The sequence below is a fragment of the Paramisgurnus dabryanus genome, chromosome 8 (genome assembly GCF_030506205.2).
Source record: "Paramisgurnus dabryanus chromosome 8, PD_genome_1.1, whole genome shotgun sequence".
In the NCBI taxonomy this organism is placed as follows: domain Eukaryota; kingdom Metazoa; phylum Chordata; class Actinopteri; order Cypriniformes; family Cobitidae; genus Paramisgurnus; species Paramisgurnus dabryanus.
In genome coordinates, this window is record NC_133344.1 from 32,158,265 (window position 1) to 32,171,591 (window position 13,327).

The following is a 13,327-nucleotide window of genomic DNA, read 5'->3' on the forward strand; positions in this document are numbered from 1 at the left end:
TCTTGTGTGAATGTGTGGTTAAGTGTTTGACTCACTCTATGTATTTGCACGGTAACTTCCCCTTTAATTCTTCATGTCCTCGTCATGGCAGATATCTCCCCCACTCACAGATAGCGATGTTGTTTTTTTCTTTTGCGGTTATATACGTACCATCAAAGCATGCAGACCGTAGCTGTGTGCTCGAGAGAGTGTAAACATAGATCACAGTAGAAAAATCTGCCACGTAAAGCATAAATCCATCATCATGTTGTATTTATTTTTAGTATAGGTGGAAATTATCAAATGCACATATTAATAAGAGAGAGTACCACGTTAAACATATAGTATTGCTTTAACATAAGCACAATAAAATAGTTCATATGATAAAAGAGCTCACAAATACTGTATATGATTAATAACTACTCAATGCTTTGCTGCAGGTGGCATGTTTGCATATCTTTGTGCATATGTCCAGTATGACTTCTCAGTGTTAACTAAGAATTGACTGTGCTAATTTATTCAACACGTCATTTTTTTAACATTTTGATCTGATAAACTTCACACTTGACTTTGAAAGGTTTATCTTCAACGTATATATAGTTGTCTGATTTCCCCATACAGAAAAACCAGCAGTGTAAATATGCAATTCTTAGAAGAACTGAGATGTCAAACACAATACTAAAATACATTACAGGGTTTTTTTTTTTTGATAGCAAAACCTCAGCCCAGATCTGCACATTAATGAGTGCATTCTTAACCTCGCACACAGTGTTTTGCAAAACACCAATACACTTACCTACTTTGAACACAAATCTAACATGATGCCACTGTTTTGCCATTTCAAGGCACTGCTTTCCAAAAATATAAAAACCTATGAACCAATTGATCAAACACAGGCAGTTCACCCACTAATGAAAAATCTGTCATCATTTTGTAAAGTGCAGTCCAATAGAAGAGCCGAGGAGAGGGATCTGAAAGTAGCTAACTTTAATAGAAACAAAAATTGAAACATGAATGCACGGCACGAAATGTGGCAATAACCAAAAAAGGACAATATGGCAAACAAGGGTATTTATACACACTCCAATCAAAGGTAACAAGAAACACCTGTAGACAATAAGGGCAGAGACTACAATGATCATGACTAATGCTGCGTTCCAGGCAGGTTTTTAAACCCGTGAGTTACGACTTCAAAACCACTACTCACGACCCTATGCGTTCCAGGCAGCCTGTAACTCGTGTTTTTCCAACCTTCTACCAGTGAAAGTGCACTGGAACGGCAGTCAAACCCGTGACTTCCCACCCGTGAACTCGTACTAGATCGATGTACTCCCAGTTCAGAGTCGTGAGTCGTGGTTTTGAAGTCGTGAGTTACGGGTTACAGGTTGCCTGGAACGCAGCATTTGATCTACAAAAAAACAAATCACAAGACAAATACATGACAAAACCCATATGCCAAGTTCAGACTGCACGATTTTAGCCCTGATTTTGACTCGCTGGCAGGTTTTGAGAAATTCGCAGACAAATGCCCAAATTCACAGGAAAATCTAAGCTTGTGCACGCTATCGAATGACAATCACACAGTGTGAATTATCAAAGACGTGATCTGAGGGAATCGCAGACAAGTCGACTTGCATGGTAAATATCTGGACCTGTTGGTGAATCAAAATTATGCCGTGTGAAATGTGTTTTGACTGCACTGTAAAAAATACTTTGCTGCCTTAAAATTTTTTGTTGAATCAACTCAGATTTACAAGTCATTTCAACTTACTATTATTTATCTTGACTAGAGATGAGTTTTTATAACTAGGTGAGTTGTTATAACTTATAAAATTAAGTTTTCTCAACTTATATATTTTATAATTTATAAGTTGTGACAACTCGTCCCTGTTGACAAATCTGAGTTGATTTAACAAAAAATTTTAAGGCAGCAAAGTATTTTTTACAGTGTGAAAATTACATCTGCAATGACCTACAGCCAATGAGAGAGCAACATACAGGACAGCTGGAAGTTCGGGGAGGAGTCTGTCCAACCATTTCCTCCTTCATAATCTTTATTTCTTCTTCTTTCTGCTGCAAATGAGCGCACATTTTAAGCCATATTGGGTAAATATTGGACAGAACACACAGCTGGGGTAAAAGTGACCTACAGTAATGCTGGGTTGTTTTAACACAACTGCTGGGTTAACCCATGGTTGCATAACAACAACCCAACATTGGGTTATTTTAACTCAGCATGGGATTATTTTTAACCCAGCATGGGGTCATTTTTAAAGCTCACAAAACTAATTTTTGCCAAACTAATGTTAAAGGGGCAGTGAATCTGTCGATTTAATTTTTTTACTGTTGTCTGATGTCTACTTATGATGTTCGCGTGGTTTATACATTCTAAAACATCAAAAGCAATAAGTAATAGGCTATTTTGTAACATGGATTAGTGGCTCTCTGGAGAAATGGTTCGTTTGAAGGGGCGGGCCGCATTGAAGATGTAAATGCCCACTACTATGATTGGATAGCTTCATTCCCCGTCATTACATGTGGGGAAATGGTTTAAAAACATTAATGTGTAAAAATAGCGGCCGAACACAAATATGTTTGAGCCACAAAAGATTCTGGGTGCAAAAGATGATACATATAAATGACAATACATATAGAAAAGTATAAATAAAACTTTAAACTCGACGTGCTGTATACCACACAGTAAGTGTGCATCGGAGTCTAAACTGCGGCTGGTAAGTCGTTATCAAAAACTTTGTATATTTCTTTTGTGCTTGTGAGGTTGCTTTTACATACACGTAACGTTACATACCACAGTTATATGATAAAAAAGCTTTGTTGAGTGTTGGACCTTTTAAACACAACTTGCCTAAATTGCCGTATACAACACAGTAAACAGGCATCAGAATCTAAATTGAGGCTTCCTTATCACTAACTTTGTCTATTTCTACCATTATATTACAGTCTTATTGTTAAGTGTGGCACCCATATTTATCATTTAATGTTTTTAGTAAATTAAAACAGTCAAACATACGTGTTTAGACATGAATGTTAAAACAGGACATATCTTGTTCAAAGCAATGGTGAACGCAGTAACGTTATCTTAAATAAAGTAAAATGTTTTACTTACTGTGTATACTGCTGTGTCATTTTTGTCAGATCCAATATTAGTGGTGCTTTTAATCACAGTCTCTCTGCAAATCCAGCATCGACTTCTTTACAAATGATTCTGTGGTACAAAAAGTAAACAAACACTCCCCACATGAGCTGGAACTTCTTCAAAAACAAACTTTAACCACGCATTCCTAATGTAATGTTCCGAGCCTCAGAGTTAAGGTTTTCCAGCGTCTGTGTTCTTCCCAGATGGTTCTTCCACAACCGAACACTCCGTTTTCATGGTTACTCATAACAGATCACTGCCTCAAAATAAAAGTCTCTCAGGATAAATTTATTTAAAAGTCAGTTTGGTTACATTTGGCAATCTTTAAAGACATGTTTATTGATTGTTGATACACACGTGTGTCATGCAAAGCTGTGGGTGGGGCAACAAAAGGTTGTTGTATTTGGGTTTGGGGAGGTGTTTCAATGTTACTCTGACGTCATATTTCGGCACATTCCTGAATAGACCATTTTCCTGGCTTGGTGCCAAAAACTGTTATATTTCAGTAGCATAAAGATTTTCAGTTTTGAAACTTGCAGGATGTTTATTTAAGTATGATGACCTCTTATATAACAAATTATCAAGTTAAAATTGATTGTTTGATTCACCGCTTCTATAAGCTTGGTTACGTATACAGTAGTATTTCATCCTTCATATGTCAATTAATGAACAAACTCCATCGCACACCTGTAGTGAATAGGCGCGTAGGAAAAAAAGACCAACAATTAGGTCGTATCAGAAAGGAAAAAAACTCCTGCACACTATCATATACTTGCAATTTAAAAAAATATTTATTCACAACAACGTTACGGTCTTACGACCTTCATCAGGTACCTGATGAAGGTCATGAGACCGAAACGCAGTGGCGGTTCTACACGGAGGCCAAGGGTGGCCCGTGCCTCTGTAGACATGTCCCTGGCCACCCCTGTGGCCACCCCGTGCTGACCAAAAAAAAATTATAAATTCATTTTGAGTTTACACGCGAGCGCCAAAAGCGGAACTAATGCGACGCAACGTTTTACACGAGCAAATTAGAGCGGCGCACCCAACCCGAATTGCTCATGACACCTGCAGGTGCTGCTCGACCAGTGTCTAAATTCGTTACCAATCTCCCGATGTTGAGAATGTGTATGCAGGGTTGGGCACTGGTAAGGACTCTAGCTGACTTGACATTGGGACACTGTTCACTTGTTCTCCTGTGACGTGGCTGCTTAAGCGCGGTGATCATTCACAGCTGTTACTCATCACCAACCGGCAAAACCAACATCTCGCTAACTTTTTAAAGTTTACACATTGTAAAAAGCGCTGTAATTATGCTCTTACATATACGTGCATAAATTGGAGGAATATAATTAAATGTTACATATACAAATCAAATGTTTATATTTTAAAATAAATATTATTTTAAATACTGATTAGATTGTGGTCTCTAACTGTCTAGCAATGTGTGTTTAAATGTAAACTAAAACAAATGATTGTCTTTATAAAAGTGTACATTTCATACAGTTTATTGAGTAGGCTCGCATGATTTTCAGTGGGGGTCTTTAGAAAAGAGCCAAGCTCCCCTTTTGCACCTGCACTCACTCTTGTATTAAATAAATATTTATATGATTGTAAAGTAAAATAAAGTTTACGGGGCAGTTTCCAGGAAAGGGATTAGACTAGTCCTAGACTAAAATAAATGTAAGAGCTGTCCAAACTGAAAACAACTTGCAATGCCAATATGCCATATCTTAAAATACATCAGTGCCCTTTGTTTTGCTTCAAAATGCACACAAGTAATGTATTTAGTAAGGCATGTTTGTTAAAACGAGTTATATTTCCTAATTAAACTAAGTCCTAGTCCTGTATTAAACTAATTCCTGTAACCAACCCTATAATCTTTAAATATAATCTCTTGCCATTTTTTTATGTGCCCCTCTGGTAAAACACTGGCCCCTCCTTGGCCCCCCAAGGGAAATTTGTCTAGAACCGCCACTGCCGAAACGTTGTTGTGAATAAATATCCTTCATATGTCCAAAGAGCCTTTTGTGTTATCAGATTATTAAAAGACAGGACGGCCTTTCTGTTTTTGCCGGAGAAATAAGAAGACTTGAAGGCATACGGTGGGTGGAGCTAAAGAGTTAAGAGTACATGCAACGCGACTTTGGATACTAACAGCTGTGACATCGATGGAAATGAAACTTAAATAAAAACTTTCTTATATAACTATGGCTTACAGTCAGATAACAGCCTTACATATATGATCCAGAATTGGATACTGAGTCAGTCATTGGTCAACAGGAACAACAGCAGCAATGTTTACAGCAGAACGTCTCCATGTAGTAATTGATCATTTTTTGTTTATCCTTTATTTTAATAAAAAAAAATGCCCACCATTGACTTGTACTCGACGGAGCAATGCTAATGCATATTCTCGCTCTCACTTGACGTGCATGGCAGGTGGGATTTTCTGGGGGTAAAAGCCCATAAAAGGAATATGGGGTCAATCAGTCATAACGGATACCCCCATTCGAAAAAAACTTTCCGAAACTTGTAGGAAAAAGAAGGCGTGAGTTTGGCCCAGATATACTCTGTCACAAGCTCAACTGCTTTTTTGACACTTTGCTTATGTTTAGCATGAGGGTTACAACTCTTAAACTGTGTTAATAAGTAATAAGTCAGAATGCATGAAATAGCATTGCATGTGTTTCAAAGACGTACGTTTTTCGGTAAAGAGGATGTGATTGTAAAAGAAAACCGAAAAGTGGTTGACATTTAATGCACTCTTTGTGCATGTGACTGTTTATGTCTGCATTTCTCACTTTCCCATTTGCTGAAGAACCGAAAGTTGTTGTTTTTTTTTCAACTCATAATGGCAAGCATAAGCAGACCTAGAAACCCAGTTGTAGTAAAACGTATGCCAGGATCAGTTCCCCGAGTTGTTTTTTACTTTATCAAATAGCAAATGTTTGTCCTAGATTCGCAGCCTTACAAAAATGTCAAACACCTGAGCTTATGTCACACAAACGTTTGACTCATGAAACTCTCAATGCTTCTGCCTTTCGTACTGCGTGGGAAAGTTAGATGACACTTTCTGTAGTTTCCTGAAGCTTTCCCATAGCATTTATAGAGAACTGGTTTCATTCTCATTGAAGACAAGTCAATCATTTAAATTTAATGTAATGTGCTTAAAATTAAAGTGTCTGCCATATGTTAATATGACCTAAAATGTGCATATTGCTACCTCAAAGGAACATATCTGTACCAACATCAATATGCTTTCTTCATTAACTTGCCCTTGAGCAAATCCAGGTGTGTATGAATGCATGTGTTTGTATGTGAAAGTTATGTTTTTTTTTTCTCGACAAAGAGGCGACTATGACGACAGAGGGGGAGTAGCTGCAATAACTCTTGCATGCTCAGCCTCCTCTATCAAACCACATTCATGCGTGCTTTCAACTGTTTTTGCAGCTATGTTTCTGTGCAAGGATATGCAAATCGCTAACACTTGTGAGTGAGTTTAATATTGACAGTAACTTCAGCATTGGAAAACTAAACAAAACACAACGAGCCTAAAAGTTAGACTGCTTTAATGTGACCTGAGAATGTAAATAGGGCAAACATCTTAAGATGAATCATACAGTAAACTACGGATAAACATCAAAGTAAATATGTGGGGCATGGGTATTTTTAGACTATCAAATGCATATGCACAATATAGTACAGTACAGCTAAAACCGAGAGATCATTGCCTTGCTTGTCCCTGCGATAACCAAGGTATAAGCAGCACCAAAAAAATATTTCATCTGTTTGCTTAGGCAGCATTACTGCTGGACTTTGACTTAATTTTCAGACAAAGGAAGTGTTTATTTGACCAATGGTTGAGAGACGTGGAGCAACACTTTAAGTGGTGTATTTGTACATGTCAGCTGTATTTAAACACTACCTACCTAATAAGTGATTTAAGAAGTGCAAATGTGTATGAAAGTGCAAAGCCTTTATTCGTTTTTTAAAGTTACAAAAGTTAACTAAAGTTTTCTTTTAAAAATCGAAATTACAGCGTAAATGTTAAAATAGTATAACCAGGTCTGTACTTATTGGGATTTATATGTCATTATGTCAAAATAATTTTCAATTTCCCAATATTGTGCTGTACAAGCAAATCTGGGGCTTTTCATGGTATCGTTTTGATTGTTTTCTGTAGTTTCAGGGGCTTTTTGTTTCACTGATAATATGTAACAGTTTGTCTTACCATATTTGATCTGCCAGCTCAATGCAGTTTAATGAGGCCACAATATACAGAAGAGGCTTTCTCTTTCCCAGTTGGCTAAAGTGCGATTTATACTTTTGCGCGGGACCTACGCCATAGCCTATACGCCGTAGTTTATACAATATTATTTTATACTTTTGCATCATTGTTTGCCTCAACGTGCATTAGATTACTAGGTTGTGTCCTTGGACATGTCACAGTACCGAGGCAAAAAGCTGAAGAAGAAGTGCATTGTGCACGTTTTTTTGCAGAAGCATCATCAGTGAGAACGCTCCTCAACTTGCAACATCGTTGTTTTTAAAGGATTGTTTTTGAGGAAATGCGACAAAAGGCTATGCCATACAATCAACACAGAAGTATAAAGCCAACTTTATGCGGATGCATGAAGTGAATCGTAAAAACATACGATTATGGAAAAAAAACCAATAACGATACCCCAGCCCCATACCCCAATTTTCCACCTCATAAAATAAGTACGAATTGTCATTGTCTTTCAACGACAGAAAACATTTTAAACCAATTATTGCACTGTTCTCTCAACTTTTACTATACTAGACATCTCAGTTTTAGATTTTAATAAAACTGAACATTTTAATATACTTTTTTACTTTTTTCTTGAGGCCATGAGATTTCAGCACTCATGAAATTTCTAAAGAAATAAAAAAAAAACATATCCAGGGAAGGGGAGATTTTTTAAAGAATAACTGATATTGGTATAAAAAAATGTAATTTTTTTGGAGACTTTCTCATCTGAAATGGTTTGGGTCCACAGAACTACTACTGTGGTTGTAAACTATGGGGTGGTTTCCCGGACAGGTATTAGCTTAAACCAGGACTAGGCCTTAGTTTAATTATGAAATATAACTAATTTTAACAAACATGCCTCACTAAAAACATTACTGGTGTGCATTCTGAGGCAAAACAAAGGGAACTGATGAATTTTAAGATATGTCAGTGCAAGCTGTTTTCAGTTTGGACAGCTCTTACATTTATTTTAGTCTATGACTAGTCTAATCCCCGTCTGGGAAACCGCCCCTGGATGTTATTAGACTGTGACACCTACTGGTCAAAACTGGTATAGAAATGTTAATTTTAAAAACAATTGTTCTGTGAAATCGTGCTCATTTATTAGATTACTGTATATTATCTAATAATTGTCTTAATAAAACATATAGATGACCCTGGAGCACAATAGCACAAATTTTGTACCAATAGCCAACTCTCTCTCTCTCTCTCTCTCTCTCTCTCTCTCTCTCTCCTATATGTTTGTTAAGGCAGATAAGTTATTTGATGTGATGCTGCATCCACACTGTAGGTGTCAGTACAATACCACTATATATCAGTCAGCACAACATCAAATTACTCACTGCACCTTTATGATGACATTTGTTACACTGTGTTTTTGCCAATATTAGCTTTTAAGCACATAGCGTCACATAATAATGAGATTTTCCAAAGTAAGCGCTTTTATCCTCAAAACACTTTCCTCTTGTCTTCTCTGTGAATGTCTCTGTAAATTGTGCCATGGTATGGTGATGTTGTATTTCAAAGTAATGGTTGTATCAACCATGATAAAACACAGATAACGAGGCCATAAAAGTGTGGAGGATAAATTTGCTGGTGAACATGTTGACAGAGAAGTCCGCAATGAAAGAGAGTCACAATGATGCTGCCTGTGGGTCGTCCTGTGTCTTGAGAACACAAGGACAGAATGACAGCTAGTCACGTGTATAGCACAAGTCTGGATTGGCTGGATTTATAAATGGCAGTGACAGCAGGGATGTGGATGATAAAAAGGTGATGTCTCAGTGACTCATATTTTGTATGAGGTGGCTGAATTTCTGGGGTCCGACCATATTGGGACACTGGCAGAGGTTCTGACATGCTCTTACATTTGGTCTTTTTTCAGTTGCTTTTAAACATATTAATGGCAAGTTTCTCATAACACTGCATTCAGCACAAACTGGGCTACGATATTATATGAGCTACATGTATGTACATGTTTGTATTTTTGAGAGAAAAATTTTTATGCATGGTTTTTTTAAAAAAAAGCAAACATTTTAAGTTACTGATATAAGTCCACAAAAACCATACTAAACATGTTTTCACAAGACTTTTCTAAACAGAATCTAGTAGTCTAGAGTTTTTTCTTTAAAATGATGTGAAAATCATCCTGCCTACTCATTCACATAAAACAATATATTGATTTAGAAATTGTAAGACACTTTTTGTTTAGAGGGGTCGTATGCAAAAAGGATTGATTGACAGCTGAGCAAACAAAAAACTTGCATAATGAGCTGCATAATGAGCCTTTAGGCAGGAATGTGAGAGGGAACTACAGTAAAGAATGTAGAGGACAAAAGAAATGTATACATGTTCAGGGTTTCCCGCAGAAAATTTGTTAGTCAAGGTGGTAGTCAAAGGGGCGTATGCGTCATGATGAAATTAAAATATTTTAATAAAATAAATAAATAAAATATTTATTTTTAAAACACTAAAATAAAACTTAATGTTGAAGAAACTATGACAAAAAATGAAAACATACTAGATTATTAATGAATTTTAATGTTTTTAACAAATACCTCTAATGGGAATAGCTGCGTTATGAAAGGAAACTAAAGGGTTACTAAACACAAACTAAAGCAGATGTTGTAGATCGTCTGGCAAACGATGATAGATAGCGAAAAAATGGTAAAAACTGATTATTTCCCACTATTAATTACATGATCTTAAAGGAGTGTAACTGTAGCATGTAAATAATGCACATGAATAAAGTGAGCAAGAGCGCTCAACAATTATATCTAATAAACAGGCACATGAAACCTAGCTAGCAGGTTGCTCAAATAACAAATCACCAGCTAACTTACTTTAAAATTAGAAGAACTTTAGACTAATACAATAAAAGCCTTGAATAACCCCAAAACATAAGTCCACTTACAGTTCTCACAGATACGTGTTTCATCAACTGGTTATCCTCCAGACATGACGGAGCAAGTCTTATCTCATTTCGGTCGTGTGGTGCGCATGCATGCTCGCGGTGTGAAGCACGTCCGATCTATTCTCCGAGATGTTTTATCAACTGGCTAGGTATCCTCCAGACAGTGACGGTCTCCGGACTATGTCTTTCTCATTTCGGCCGTGTGGTGCGCATGCACGCTCGCGGTGTGAAGCACGTCCGATCTATTCTCCGAGATGTTTTATCAACTGGCTAGTTATCCTCCAGACAGTGACGGTCTCCGGACTACGTCTTTCTCATTTCGACCGTGTGGCGCGCGTACGCGCTATTCTGCGAGATGAACTTGACGGCCTTTTGGGCAGCGAATGTTTTTTTTTTGGACAAGTTAGTTAAGGCGATAGGGTTTCCAAGCTTAGGCGGCCCGCCTTAACTGAAATCTGCTGCGGGAAACCTTGATGTTTGTTTGTGGTTTATTAAGAAGTTAACAATATAATCAAAATAGAAATGAAGGTCAGTGGGACTTTTTTAGTTTATTTGGAAACAAACTCTATTCAAAAACTTAACTTGTATAAACTAAGAAACTGGTACACAGCAGAGCTGCTCATGTGGCTCATGTTACCATATAACTTTATGTCCAAAAAATGTGAATATGTTTTTTCCACTTCACAGTTTTTTACTGATGAGAGGGATGCAGACCTGTAAGAGAGTTTTAAACAGCTGTTAGCATAAACTGTCCACAGAAATACCACGTAAGCTTAACTGACGGGTAAACTATCATGTACATAAACTAAATTCAGAACGTCTCAGATAAACATCTGCAGTGATTAGTTTTATAAAAAGCTGTTTCAGATGACTGTTTTCAGGTGACCATTGACTGATCGTCTAGCTTCTGTTTTTAAAGGCGTTCTAAGCGAATCTGCGAGACATTAGTTTTTGTTGACATTTGAATTGTTTTCAAACAGACGGAGCGTAGCTAACTCCTCCCCCTCCCTTCCGTGCTTTCATGAACGCGCCCAACCCCCACCCCCAAATCCTTCTTGTCGTTTATTGACTGGAACACTTTGTTACGGTTTCTGTTTGTAGGTTTGGCCACTGTGTTGTTATTGCCGTTTGTGAAGCCTGGGCTGTCTACAGAGATCGTGTTTTTTTACAGTTTGATCAGTGGACAGGCAGCAAGCAGATAGTGAGGAGATGTTTGCTGTATGTAACAAAAAATGTTTTATGGTCTAAAACGCGTCAATTCGCTTAGAGCACCTTTGACAATGTTTTAATGCGTTTCTGTAAGCGCGTATGCAGGGCCGCATTAATGCATGGGCTTACCTGGGCTTAAGCCCAGGGCCTCGGGCTGGAAAGGGCCCCGAGATGCCGGAAAAAAATAACAACCGCATTTTATAAAAAGTTGATACTCCCTTTAAAATGATGCTTAATCGCTTTGCTTTGAATGTCCGTGCGTGAATGCAGTTCCTGCGCAAGAAAATCTCTCACTTACTGTAGGCTACCCTGCAATCATTAGTGAGCTTTTTAAAATTTCTGTCTGAAATATCCATTATTGCATTTCTGATGAACAAAGACGAAACTGAGGACGTGTTTTTATCTTAATATGAAAGACAACGTGTAAACATTCATTAACTGATTCCTCGTAACATTTTAAAGCCAAGATGTACAGAACAGCACACAAAGATATTACACAAAACATTTTTGATAACTAAATCTAATAAATAACAAATTACATTCTTCCTCGGAAGCCACGGCTAAGTTCAGCGATCTTATTTCATTTTGAGATTTAGCGTGCAAATAAAAGACGAGAAATTACATATAACTTGTTACTGTAAATTATAAAAAACAAGCTTTATATACAATTCCTTAAACGGTTCATTTATAACAAGAAAACACTTAAAATAATAATTTCATAGACACTATATATGCTTTATTATTTTGCACAGAAATATCTGATTGCTTACTTTCACTTTGATCATCTCTGTATTCACTTGAAACATCTGATGTTTCTTATAACATTTGTTTCAGGAATCTCTTTTCTATCATTTGAAAGTTAACACCGACCATATTATTAAATCACAAGAGAGTGTGTCAGATTCGGTAGAGATATTTATATTCGGTGTCATCACCGAAAAAAAAAAAAACGGCTTACCTGTTTTGTGGCTCAACTTCTGACAAGTTAAGTAACCTTTTTAAATACATTTTAAAACTTATTCTTGTCGAAAAAATCTGTTTTTTGATGTTTAGTTTGATGAACGCCTAAATATGATCACGCAGAACACCTAGCGCGTTCGGCTAAATTGAATGTGACAGCATGCCACAGCGTAACACAACGGAAAGCATTTCAAAACTTACAGAACTTAAATTAGATCAGAATTTACCTTTATAATTAATAAAAAATAAAAACAAAATGAAGTCAGAATCAATAAGGTGCAGAACATGGGTGCAAAATGCCTAAATGCGCAGGGGAATAAAACACAAGCCACAAATAGTTTAATCAGATAACACTAAATAATCTATAAATTAAATAAAAACAAAGAAATATTAAAATAAATTTTAAAATAACGAAAGTATAGAATTGCCTGTTTTGTCTTTTAAATTGCAGAAACAAAGAGACTTTGCAATGGTTTCTGGATATGGACGTGTAGCCCTGTCACGGGATTTAGGCTATTAAAAGACTTTAAAAATATTTATTAAAAGCTACTTTTTCACATATTATTTACTTCGTATTAACATAATAGGCTGTATATTTTTTATATTGGGAGAAAGCTGTTATATGTGAAATCAGATAATGTGCACTCTTATACAGCCAAAATTAAATGATCCTCATTTTATAACACATCTGCGACGATTCGACTGTGCAGTAGTCGAATCAGGCTTCTCCAGTCAAAGCATCGAATCTTAGACTATTCGGGTCACCTCTAGCTAGGACTATGTGCATATGTTATGCAGTGATATTTGTGTATATTGTGGGTATTCTGATATG